This window comes from Zosterops lateralis (assembly GCF_965231275.1).
Source record: "Zosterops lateralis genome assembly, chromosome: W".
NCBI classification, from domain to species: Eukaryota; Metazoa; Chordata; class Aves; order Passeriformes; family Zosteropidae; genus Zosterops; species Zosterops lateralis.
Window position 1 is genome coordinate 22597021 of NC_139801.1, and position 13408 is coordinate 22610428.

The following is a 13408-nucleotide window of genomic DNA, read 5'->3' on the forward strand; positions in this document are numbered from 1 at the left end:
GGTAGCACAGTGGCTGCTAAGTAAAGAGAAGCTCAAGGTAATTGAGGAACTTGTGGAGGAGCAATTGGCTCAAGGACACATAGAAGAGAGAACAAGCCCTTGGAATTCCCCAGTCTTTGTAATAAGGAAACCGGGGAAGGAAAAGTGGAGGCTACTCCATGATCTCTGAGAAATGAACAAAATTATAGAGGACATGGGATCACTCCAACCAGGGATGCCCACTCCAACAATGCTTCCACGAGATTGGCAATTGGCTGTCCTAGATATCAAGGATTGTTTTTTCCAAATCCCATTACACCCAGAAGATGCCCCACGGTTTGCATTCTCAGTTCCATCTATTAACCAAGAAGCACCAATGAAATGCTATCACTGGAAAGTTTTACCACAAGGTCTTAAAGTAGCCCTTTTATATGCCAACAATTTGTAGCCTCATTGCTGTCTCCGGTACGTGCCGAGTGAAATGATGCCATCATCCTGCATTACATGGATCATTTGCTTGTGTGTGCCCCCAATGACTCAATACTCCAACACACGCTTGACCTAGTGGTTAAGGTTTTAACCTCTGCTGGATTTCAATTGCAGGAAGACAAAGTTCAAAGGATGCCACCTTGGAAGTACCTGGGCTTGGGAATCACTGCAAGGACCATTGTTCCGCAGAAATTGGAAATTCAGTGCAATCTCAAAACCCTAGCAGATTTCCACTCCTTGTGTGGGTCTTTGAGTTGGGTAAGACCCTGGCTAGACCTCACAAATGAGGATCTAGCCCCCCTTTTCAATTTATTGAAGGGGGAGAGGGAGCTGGTTTCTCCCAGGGAACTGACCCCAGAGGCAAAGACGGCAATCGAAAAGGTACAGAAGGCCTTGTCAGAGAGACAGGCTCATCGATGTGAGCCAAACATGCCTTTCTGTTTCATTGCTCTAGGAAAGTTGCCACATTTGCATGGTTTGATTTTCCAACGGATCAAGGGGCAGAGAGATTCACTCTTGATCATAGAGTGGGTCTTCCTCTCTCACCAAAGATCCAAGACCATCACTGAGCCACAAGAATTGATAGCTCAGCTGATCCGGAGGGCCAGCGTGAGACGGTGTGAATTGGTGGGTTGTGATTTTACATGCATCCACCTCCCGGTCAAACTTTCTGAGGAGGGAAGGAACTCTCCTGAGAGACTGAGCGTGCACACCAGACGCTCAAGCAGGTCTTGGCTAGAAAGAGCGGTTCAACTGTGTGGATGTCCCCACAGCAGAAGCTCTGCAAAGCCTCGTTTACCATCAGTTTTCTGAACTGTTAGTTTGAAAACATGAGTCCACCTGTGGTACATCATTTTAACAGTGGCAATCAGTTCAAATTGTCTCAGCATCCACCAGTCTTGATTAGGGACCCCGAAACTTGGGAAACCAAAGGTCCCTATGAGCTCGTGACCTGGGGTCGTGGCTATGCATGTGTGGCTGCTCCCTCAGGCCCTCGGTGGATTCCCCAGAAGTGGGTGAAACCTTTTGTCCCCAAAAATCCAGCTCCAGCAGAAGGGGATGACGGGCAAGTAGCTGTTGCTTCAAAGAGAAGACGCCGCCGGATGGAGGAAAAAGAATCTTCCTAGGTTTGGATTCCTTCTGGCAGAAACAGAAACTTTTAACATGTTTTAAATTTTTTTTTTTTTCCCTTTTAGAGAAAACCTACCTCACACTCAACCCTGTGATGAACCCCATCCAAGTGGCCACCTTGCTAATGCTAAACAATCTGGTAATGGCGTGGATTGTGCCTCAGCCACGTCAAAACGTCTGGGTGACCCTGGCACAGACACTTCAGCAGGAAAACATATTTGTCCACTGCAGCAGCAGAGAATCCTATGTCCACCTGTCTGGTAGGAATTCCATTGCAGGCTGGAGAATTTCCAGCAGGTTTGGACACATATAGGTCAAATGAAATTCCAGAGTCACGCACCCCCTGACCACACAAAGATCATCAGCAGCAAGCTGTGGTGATCATGAACCCCTTAGAGGAGTGGTTGTGAAGCTTGCCCAAGGTAGCTCAGGAACCCCAAGAGTTAGAGTTATTGGGTTCCTCCCCTGCCTCCCACTGCATACATTTCTCCGTCATCCCAAAACCTTATAGCACTGACAAGTATCACAATATAAGACAATATTGTGGGAAGTTTACTGCAAAAAGGTGGTGTCATAATATAAGCCATGTTGCAGCAGACAACCCATCTCACTCAAGTCCCAAAAGCCTCCCTAAGGGATTGTTCTTGATTTCTGGGGATAGCGCATGGGCAGGAATTCCATCTCGACTTCTAGGAGGGCCATGTACCATTGGGCGGTTGTCCGTATTGACACACAACCAAACTCTAATTGGTGAATGGACCCACAAAAACGAATCGGCAAACAAAATTCAAAAGAGGAGTGCTGACAAATTGGACCCAAATTGTAACTCAGAAATTTTTCATTGGGCCAAGTCAAAAAGAGTTGCTGTGTCCCTGTTCCTTCCGTGGGCTGCAGCAGCCAAAGCTCTAGGTGAATTGGGCCATCTAGAGTGCTGGGTGGTCAAACAGGCAAACTTGACGTCCACTGCCATCAGCTCTCTCCTGGAAGATGAGGAAATTACCAGACAGGCCACGCTCCAAAACGGTGCTGCAATTGACTTCCTCTTGCTCCTGCATGGACATGAATACCCAGAATTTGAAGGACTCTGTTGCTTGAACCTGACCTTGAAAGCTCCAAACATCCATGCTGCCCTTCGGAGCATGAACAGCTTGATCGGACAAGTGAAACAAGAATCTGAGGATTGGTTCAAAGAACTATTCAAGGGCTGGGGATTTACAGGGTAGTGGACTTTTATAGTTAAAACAATTTTGTTATTTCTTGTTATCCTTTTCCTTGTAACATTTCTGTTCAGGATCCTACGTTGTTTGGTTTTCAAGGCTATCAATGGCCTTATGCTTTCTACCTCAGAAGTCAACCACATAGATTTGGCGAATCTGAAGCAGTCTGACTTCCCCACCAATTGTAAGTGGTGGGAAAACCCACATCCTGTGTCAAAACGAACCTAATGTTTTTCTTGTAACTTTGTTAAACAAAAAAGGGGGAATTTGTAGTTCTCTGGGGGAATGTTTTTTCCCCCCCAGGACCCCTGGAACCTCCTACCATATAGTTTAACCCTTCCTTCCTTTCTCTCCCTAATTGGCTGGGGTCCAGCCATCCCTTCCTGTGAAGAAAATTATATAAACCCCCGCTTTTCCTTGTTCTGTCTCTTTCCCCCCTGGAAGCCTTGAAGAATAAGCGCCTGTGACAAAGGTCCCGGGAAAGAGCCTCTTCTGTTATCTTTTGTCTTGTTCCTGGTATATTTCCCTCCAAAGCCTCTAAGGACTGAGCTAGCTAAAGCCCCCGGGAGGTGGGTGGAGGGTTAATTATATCAGGAAATGTTACCCATAAGTAAGGATTTATAAAAGAGAGGCCTTGTAAAATCATGGTTTTGGCTTCTTACTTTGGCTAGGTAAGAAAAGGACTTTGGCAAAGCGACTCAGCTGAACTGGGGTACAAAAACATCTTACATAAACATCGCGTGTAAACACTGTGGTGTATGATGATTGGTTGAATTATGTTTGTTATTATGGAAAAGTATGTAACTGATAACCGGCTAATGGCTTAAAAATGTCTGTTTTTTGGAATAAAGTGGCTCTCCTTTGCACCTGCCTGGGGACCCTGCATCACTTCAAACCCTCACCTCACAAAATCCACTGCTCTCCACTCATCTATCCAGGTAAGGTATTCATCATAGAAGGCAATTAGATTGGTCAAACATGACTTAACTTTGGTGAACCCATGCTGACTACTCCTGATCCCCTTCTTGTAAGTAGAGATGGCCTCCAGAATGAGGCCCTCCATCACCTTTCCAGGGATTTAGGTGAGGCTATGTTTTGGTTTGAGACAAATTTGGGAGGAAATGTCTGAAAGGTATCTCTTCTGAAAATGCAGATTCCTGCCAGCCCTTCTCCCAACAGTTTGGGAAAGATTTCTTTGCAGAAAGTGGAAAAAAAACCTGTTAATTTTACAAGAGAAAAAGAAATGAACAATGTTAAATAATAAAATCTCTCACTGCTCTGAAGAGATGGTAGAATCAGAGTCCAAAGTCCTTTCTGTAGGTGTGGCTCAGTCTGAGCTAGGAGCTGGCTTCTGGCTGTGGTCGCTGGGGTGCAGTGTGGGCCCTCCAGGCTAGGGGTTGATAAAGGCCTCTCCCCACCAGGCTGCTCTGTGGGCGAGGGCCCCCCAATGGTGTTTCGGGCTGGACCAAAGCTGAACAGTTCCAGAAGAAGAAGCCACAGTCCTGGGAAAACTTTCTTGACAGCTCACAGATGAGAAGCAAGGAAAGGCTATCCTCATTCTCCATGCTGCAGACAACACACTGAGAGAGGAATCTGGGGGAGGAAGTGAAGCTTTTTCACACACAAACTGTATGATGAAAAAACATTCCACTGCTTCTTCCCCCCCTTTGCTCTTAAAGGCACAGGACTTATATCTGGACAAAAAAAAAAACCCAGACAATGGGGATACCAGACCATACAGCCACCCCAGGACAGGATGACTGGCCAGTAATTCCCCAAAATTCCCTGGGTCCTCCTTCTTGGCCTTTTTGAAGACTGGGGTGTCATTTGCTATCTTCCTGTCCTCAGACACCTCTCCTGATCTCCACAACCTTTCAAAGATGATCATGAGTGGCCTTGCTATGATGTCCACCAGTGCTCTCAGCACTCATGGATGCATCCCATCAGAGCCCATGGACTTGTGGATGTCAAGCATGTTTAGGTGTTCTCTGACACAATCCTCTTTTATCAAGGGAAAATTTTCCTTTCAACATTCCTTTACCCTGGTCTCCTGGGTCAGAGATCCCTGAGAGCTGGTCTTGACAGTGAAGACCGATGTAAAGAAGGCATTCAGTAACTCTGCCTTCTCTGCCTCCTATGTTACACCAAGGTCCCCCCTCCATTTACTAACAGGCCCACATTATCATTTGTTTTCCTTTTGTTATTGATATATTTAAAGCAGCCCTTTTTGTTATTTTTTACATCCTTGGCCAGATTTAATTCTAGATGGGCCTTGACCTTCCTCGTCTCATTTCTATTTACTCTGACCATCTGTTGAGCCCCAGTTCTCGCTCAGCAAGTACTTTTAAAAGAGGCTTGAGGTACTACTTTTCCCTGAGATGGGCACATGGGAGAAATGCAACAGTCTTCTCAGTAAGTTAAAACAACTTTTACTGGCAAACCCTTAGAGGATCAGAAATTTGGAAAGATTTAAAGCAGCACATAAAATCAAAATAAAGCAGTTCACCAAGCATTGACTTAGCAAATCTTACCCATCCAAACATTAAATTACACATATTTCAAGAAGAGGAATTAAAAAGTAGAAAAGAAGATAAGGAAATAAGAGTAAGAAAAGAGAAAGAAGAGAAAGAAAAAAATAAAAAAGAAAAAGAAGAGTAGGAAGAGTAAAAAGAGGAGAAAGAATCAAAAGAGAAGGGAAATGAGAGAGAAAGAAGAGAAAGAAAAGAAAGGGGAGAAAGAAGAGAAAGAAAAGAGAAAGAAAAAGAGAAAGAAGAAGAGAAAGAAAAGAGAAAGAAAAAGAGAAAGAAAAAGAGAAAGAAAAGAAAGAAAGAAAAAAGAAATGAAAGGAGAGAAGAGAATAAGAGAGGGAAAGAAGATAAACATAAGAAAGAAGAGAAGAAGAGAAGAGAAGAAGAGGAGAAAAGAAGGAAAGAAGGAAAGAAGGAAAGAAGGAAAGAAGGAAAGAGAAAGAGAAAGACAAGAGGAAGGAGGGGAGAGGAGAGGAGAGGAGAGGAGAGGAGAGGAGAGGAGAGGAGAGGAGAGGAGAGGAGAGGAGAGGAGAGGAGAGGAGACAAGAAGAGGAGAAGAAGAGAGAGAAAGCGAGAAAGCTTGCTTATAGCTACCACCTTTTGGATCCTGGCAATAGGTTTTATCTGCTCTGGCCTCCTGTGTAACTGATGTCATAAAGAATGTATAACCAGTGAGAATTGTTACCAAAAATAGAACCCTATATAAGTGCCATACAAGAAAAACCCTATGTAAATGCCTCGTATGCTCAATAAATTTGGCTCTCAATCGCCGATAATGGTGAAGCAGGTTGTCCCCCTGCAGCCCATGGAGGTCCATGGGGGATGCAGAGATACACCTGCAGCCCATGGGGGAGCTGTTCACGCTGGAGCAGGTGGATGCCTGGAGGAGGCTGTGATCCAGTGGGAGACCTGGTGGAGAGAGGCGGCCCCTGCTTCCAAGGTGGACCAGCCTGTCCTTGGAGGACTGCATCCCATGGAAGACTAACCCACACTGCAGCAGTTTTGGGAGGACTGCTGCTCATGAGAGTGGAACCACCCTGGAGAAGTTCATGGAGAACTGCCTCCTGTGGGAAGGGTCCCCATAGTCTCACAAGGGAAAGACTCATCTCCCTGAGCAGCGGAAGATCATCTCAGGTGATGAACTGACCAAAACCCCCATGCCCTGTCTCCCTGCACTGTTGGTGGGAAGGAGGGAGGGGTTGGGGGAAGAAAAGGTGTTTTTAAGGGCTTATTTTACTTCTCATTATCCTCCTCTGATTTTGTTAGCAATAAATTCACTTTGTACTTCTAAGTTGAGCCTGTTTTGCCCTTGGAGTGTTTTCTCCAGTGCCTTATCTCAACTCAAGAACCCATCATTTTTTATTTTTTTTTCCCTCTCCTCTTCCCAGCTGTGGCAGGGGAGGGTGAGTGTCTTTTTTGGGTGCCTGGCGTTTAGCCAGTGTCAAGCCATGACAGGCTTCTAGTCATCTGGCCATTTTGGGGCTGGTTAGGGCCTCCAGGGGCAGTGTGTAGGCTATTGCCTCTGGTGTGTCAGTGATTTGCAGCCTCTTTGGGGGCTGAGCAACAGGCCCTGGCCAGGGTCAGGGGGTTAGGTGTGCAGATGTCCTAGGATGACTTTATGATGCTTGTATCCCTAATCATATGTTCTGTTTGTGCTGCATATTGAATCCTGTACCTTTAAGACTGGTTCTGAGAGGGAAGCATGAAGAAGGAGAAGCGCTGAGCTTGTATTGAGAAAACTGCCTGACTCCTACACATTCCTTCTCCAGACTGTGTACGTCTGGAGCACAGACTGGCAACTGGACAGAGACGTCCTTTGCTTTTAGTTAGTTTTTTGCTAGCTGAGGCAGACAAGCTTCCTGGACTTTTTTCCTTTTTCTTGGGACTGTTTAAACCTGCTCTGGACTGAAAAACCCAGAGGAGCACCAGGAGCTTGCACCTGCGGCCCACCAGGGCCTGGACCTTGGCATTTGCCAGCACCAGAGGAACTGATAAGAGACTGAGTAAGCCAAGCTACAATTCACAGCAAGGACTTTCTGAATTTGCCATCTCACTTCAGAACAACAAAAGGTTTTATTGTTTCATATTATTCATTATTTGTGCTTGTGAGCACTTTGATTGTTAAATAAATAGTTCTTTCCACTTTTCTCCGAGGAAATTCTTTCCCGGACCAGTTGGGGAGAAGGGCCATTTGGGTTTGCTTCCCAGAGGGACCCTATTTGGGAGTTTTCTCCCAAATTTGCCGTAAATCAGGACAATACATTTTTATTAATATGTAGTGGTTTCATGTTTGCTGAATTCTGTTTACCAAATTTAGTGTAGTGGTTTAAGTGTCTTTTCTGCTGTGAGATAGGATTAGGAGAAAAGCAAGCAGGCCCACCTTAAAGGTACAAAGATAGATTTATTAACACACACTAAAAGAAGAAAAATGAGAATCAAAATGAAACTTTCAAAACACTCTTCCTCAGCCACAAACTGTTCACTTTCCCACAAGCAACATAAAGATACAAAACCCGTGATTTTCAGTCAGTTTCACCATAAAAAAAAAAAAAAAAAAATCTTTCATCAGTTCTTTAGAGAGAGGAATCTCTCTTAGTTTACCATGGAATTTTCCCCCACTGACAACCTAGAACAGTTCTCTTGGGGATTTTAACTGTCACAAGAACAGCCACCCGGGGAAACCTGCTTCTGTGAAATCCCCTCCCATTAGCAGTTACCCAAGCTGCTTATGGGTCATGGACTCATGCATACTGGGGTGTCATTTTTAAAAGATGATCAACTCCAAAGGCAAAGGATTCTTCATCTCAGGGAACAGAGATGTCTTCTCACTTCACTGGCACAGAGGGCTTCTCATCACTCTGTTCAAGCATCTCATGGGATCACAAGAATCACAACTACTAATTCAATATCACTCAGTCCATCACAGATACCTTTGCCCAAATCCACAAATCTGAACAATCATCTCCCCAAATGCATATTTTCCCCATGATTTAAAGGGATACTCTACATATAGAGTTCATTACCATGGCTCAATAAGAGAAGTCCAGCCTAAAATGGCAAACTCCTCAATCCCTTCTCCCAATAGTCTTTTCGCTCTCTCTTCACTGACTGTCCATGCTGTCTCCTTATAGTTCAATCACTTTGTTCTCACTCAGGGAAGGGCCAGTGCTTTTGTACGTCTCATCCATCAAAGAAAGAGTTAACATCTCCCAGGTCTGCAGGGGGCATGATGGTTCAGCGGTGACCGAAGGTGGTGGGGTCAGGCCTCACTGGGCTGGGCCAGAGTCTTTGGGTTCTGGCTTTTGCAGAGGGCCACCTGCCTGGCTGCAGAGCCACCTTTGGTCTCAGCTGCATGATCTCTCGAGCAGGCTGGGCTTTTGTCCCCCCTTTTCTTCCTCATCCTGGTTGCAGTGAAGCCAGCGTCCCATTCTCGGGCCCTGCTACCTCAGAAATCATTTTAACCCTATACTATCAGTAACATGCCTCAGTGAACACACAAGTTAAAATCAGAGAAATCCTGGGAAAAGTTCTCTTTCCTTCCGGCTTGAGAAGAGGTAATAGGAGGGCCCAGCTCCCTCCTTGCTGCAGGGGACTGGGCTGGGCAGGCCCCTTCCCAGGAAGCCCACTGGGCCTCATCCCAGGCCGGAGCAGGGCCTGGCGGCTACCAGGCAGGGGGAGGGGAGAAGAGAATTCCCTGTCCTGGTCAGATTAGGCCAGAGTGGCTACTAACATTCTGTTGCTAAAGCCGCAGCCCCTGGAGGTCTAGCGGGGCCAGGCAGCCCCTGCCAAGGGGCCAGGTCCGTTCCCCCCCCAGCACAGCTTTCTGAAGAATCCTTCACCATAAAAACAGCTCTGGCCACTGCTACCAAGTCATCTGGCCGAGGGAGGGGCTCAGCTATGCAGAGTGGCCATGCAGCAGCCAGAACCCCGAGATCCTGGCCCAGCCCCGGCACGGCCTGAATTTACCACCTTTGCCCACTGCCCAGGAAACAACTATCATGCCCTCTACAGACCTGGGAGAGATAGTAACTCTTTCCTTGATAGATGAAACTTGCAAAGCACTAATCCTCTTTTTGAGTGAGAGAAAGGGCAGAGTGGAGACATGTAGAGAGACAATATGAAGACATCAGTCAGTGAAGGAAGAGTTGGGTCTTAGATGGAAGGAAAATGAGAAGATGCCTAGTCTTAGGCTGAAATTCATTTGTAAAACCATGATAATGGACTATGATATACTAGAATATCCCTTTAAATTGTGGGAAATATGCACTAGGGAGATGAGAGTGTTCAGATTGCAGATATAAGCAAAGGCATTTGTGGTGGACTAAGTAAATACTGAAGTAGCTGTGATTTTATGAGATGTTTGAACAGAGTGATGAGATGAAAATGAAGATCTGCTCCCAGAAAAAGAAGAGGAAGATCTCTGTTCCTAAAGATGAGGATGATTTTTAAAATAGATGAAGAGAACGTTTGCTTTTGAACCGCTCATCTTTAAAATAATACCCCATGAGTTCACATGCCCATAATGCAACTGTGGGAAGACTGTGTAATATGGGAGGGACTTCACAAATGCAAATTCCCTGGCGGCTGTTTTTGTGAGAATTAAAAAGCCGCAAGGGAACTGTTCTTTCTTTTGGGGAAGTTTTAATGGCAGACCAAAAGATGTAGCAATGTATCTGTATAACAGGCCATTCTGATGCACCAGCCAAACTGATTGTGAGTAATCTTACCAAACCACCTGCAGTTTTGTTGTTAGAGCTCTCAGGAATTCATCAAGGTTACTGAGAAAACAACAGGATCAAAAATAAGAACAGAGAGCCTGAGAAACTGTCTGCAAAAAATGTAAACCCTAGATAGGGGAAGCACGTGAGGATGGATGCTTGACCAATTGGATGTCCTGAAGAATGTGTGCCTGCCTCATGAAGAAGCAGCTTAGCCAACCCAGAGATGTGTGCCCACGTGGACAGTAGACCTAGAATCTATATTTGGCATGTAATGTAAACAATAAACAGCTTCTGTTGAAATCATATTGATTCATTTATTCAGTTGCCCATTTTCCTCCTGCAAAAAGAGACTTGTCTCTCTAAAGGGAATGATGAAAGACTATTTTATAGGTGGTAAACTGACCTAGAGTTCCAAGTTTTATCTCTATACATTGTCCATGAAAAGGAAAAGAAAAACTGTGGGAGAGGAGAAGTGTTTTGAAGGTTTTATTCTAATTCTTATTAATTTTTTTCTCTCTTGTAGTTTTGTTAATAAACCTGACTTTATACCCTTTTAAGTTTTGAGCCTGCTTTGCTTTTCTCCTAATCCTATCTCACAGCAGAAAAAGAATAAATAATTCTAGTGGGCACTCAAACCACTACAAAAATGGTGCATTGGCTGGGAAACCACATAGGCGAACTTGAAACCACTACATGAATCGATATTTCCGGCCAGTTTTGACCTGAAACCGTGACAAATCACTTTTAACTGTTTTTGCTATAGTATATATTTTAAGCTTTTTTTGGCCAATGCCCTGGCCATGTGTAGCTTATATATGTATTAGTGTGATAAACATATAGTTTAGGCTTTTGCAAAATATTAAAATAGGGACTATGTGTTGTGCATTGTAATATTAACTTTTGCAGAAGCAGCTAATGCCTTTATTTTTGTAACTAACTGATATTAGTGAGAATAACTTAGGTAAGTTTGTGGAAATAGCTAAAACTGTCTATGATTAGATAACATTGAAGGAATCACACAGATAACATTGAAAGAAAGGATGTAAAGAAGACTTCTGCCACTGACCCTTCAACTATCAATAACTCCCTGTTTGTCGTTGTGAGGAAATGGCATATATGTTGTGAGGAAATGACATACACGACTCCCAAAAATCAAATCTACACTATTTCATAACGACTCAGGGGTCAAAGCAAGCTAAAGAATTCCCAGAACATGTAAAAGAATTCAAAGGAATGTTTGAATATGTATAATCTTCATGAATATGCATTTGATCAATGCAATGAAAAAGTATATAAGGAAAGTTGTTATAGCTAACCAGTATGCCTTTGACAGTTGCCAAGCACCCAGCGCCGTTAATAATTTGTCCCTTTTATCTCTTATTAAACTTTTGAATTTTAAAAGCATGAGGCTTGTTTCTCACAACTGGAGGTTCTACTGAGATCAACATCTCATCTCCATGGCTCTGGGACACCCTGAGAGAGAGGCACGCCCTGCCTGCCAATTTCAGGCTGCTCGCTCAGCTTTTCCTAGTATCATTAGAGAAAGCAGGTTCGACACTCGGAGGATGAAAGGGACTCAATAAACAAAGTGAAAATGGGAAGAAAAGGTCCCCCAAGAAACCGCGGCAACTGTCAGCCCCTAAATTGTGCACATAAACCTAGATGGGTACGTATTGTGCACGGGTAGGCGCATATGCCAGGAGAATGAATGGGGGGGGGGGGGGGGGTGAGACGCAGACTGGACAGTCTAGTTCTGTAAAGTGAGAGCAGAGTCCTTCTAGTTGCGTTTCCATCTCCCCACAAGGGGAGTGGCCAGCGAAAGGACAAAGCACAAGGCAAAGACTGAGAGAGTCCTAGAGTAACTGTGGGGAAACAGTAGTTTGATCCTGAGTGCAGGAAAAACAGCTATGGTCAGTACTGCACCGGCCCCATGCTTGATAGCGTATGGAGAAGCTTTAGTACACAGCTGGGTGAGTTGAAGTCAAGATTGAGATTCTGTGCCTCTAAGCTGAACGGAATCTGTGAGTGTGTGTGAGATTCTGCCCCTCTGAGCCAAACGGAATCTGTGGCGTGTGTGAGATCTTGTGCCATCCAGCTGATAGAGATCTATGGATGCGTGAGCAGTGCAAGAGAGATCCTAACTCAAGACATCTGGGGAATTAGGTTAGAGGTTATTTCACTGGGGTGAGTTTATTTAAAAAAAAAATAAAAAATAGTGGGTTCTGGGGAAGTTTAAAGCATTCTGTTTGATAAATAGTACCCCACGGAAGGATATTAATGCCTAATTAAACAATAGACATAACTTAGTATTGTGTGAATGTGTGAATGGGAAGTAAAGAGAGTGTGAAGTATATGTGTATGTCCTGCATCTTTTGTGATTGATAAGTGCAAGTGCTGAGTGAATGAGACAGACTTCAGTATGAAACAGTGAGTGTCTGATGTGTGTTTCTGCTTTTTGGGTGACCGAAGCAGCTGGAGAAAAGTTGTCTATATGAATAAAATTTTTAAAAAAGATTTTGTGTTGTCTGTATAAGTGGAATTTTGTGTTTAAGTTGTGGACTCGGATGTGAGCCTTGGGTATTGTGTAAATGTAAAATTTGTCATAAAAGGTGGTATTGCACTTCTACGCAAAGGAATGCTTGGTGCCGAGAGTGTGAAAGAGTGGAATTAGGAGCCAGAAATCGAGCATTAAATTTCTTCATTTCTATAGGACACAAGGAAGTAGACAGTCCAAGGATAGTGCTTGGCAGGAGGCAGTGATTGATTAATGAAAGACAGCGATAATTAAAATAGTGTGTGGAAAACAGCATTTAGTCCCCCAAGTCTGGACAGTACCCGAGAAAGACTGGGAAAATATGTGTAAAAAGTGTAGAGTCAGATTTGCTTGGAAGTTAAGAAAGAAGGGAAAAAAAAGGTGTGCAGATGGTGCCAGGATAAGATGGGGAAATGAGACAAAGCAAGCAAGGAGAAAACCCCCAGGGGAAATGGGAGCAGGAAAACATCAATAGCTATACCTCCAGATAGCCCCCCAGGGATAAAATTGGCACAGTGGGAACAAAACCCTGACATGAAGAATAAAAATACAATAAAAATGATACATTATTGTATGATAGAATAGACTAAAAAGGAGAAAAGAACCTATCATTTATACTGGCCAAAGTACGGGTCCTTTGAGGAGTGCATATGCCAAGCTTTGAATATTCATGTGAATGCTAAAGAGCCATTTAGCCAGGAAGAAAGCAATTATGCTGCCTGTTGTAAGGGTGAGGCTTCTCTGGGGGAGGTGAATACATTTAAATTAAAAGAAGTGAAAAACTGGGATCCTTTAGGTTATCTGCCCCCT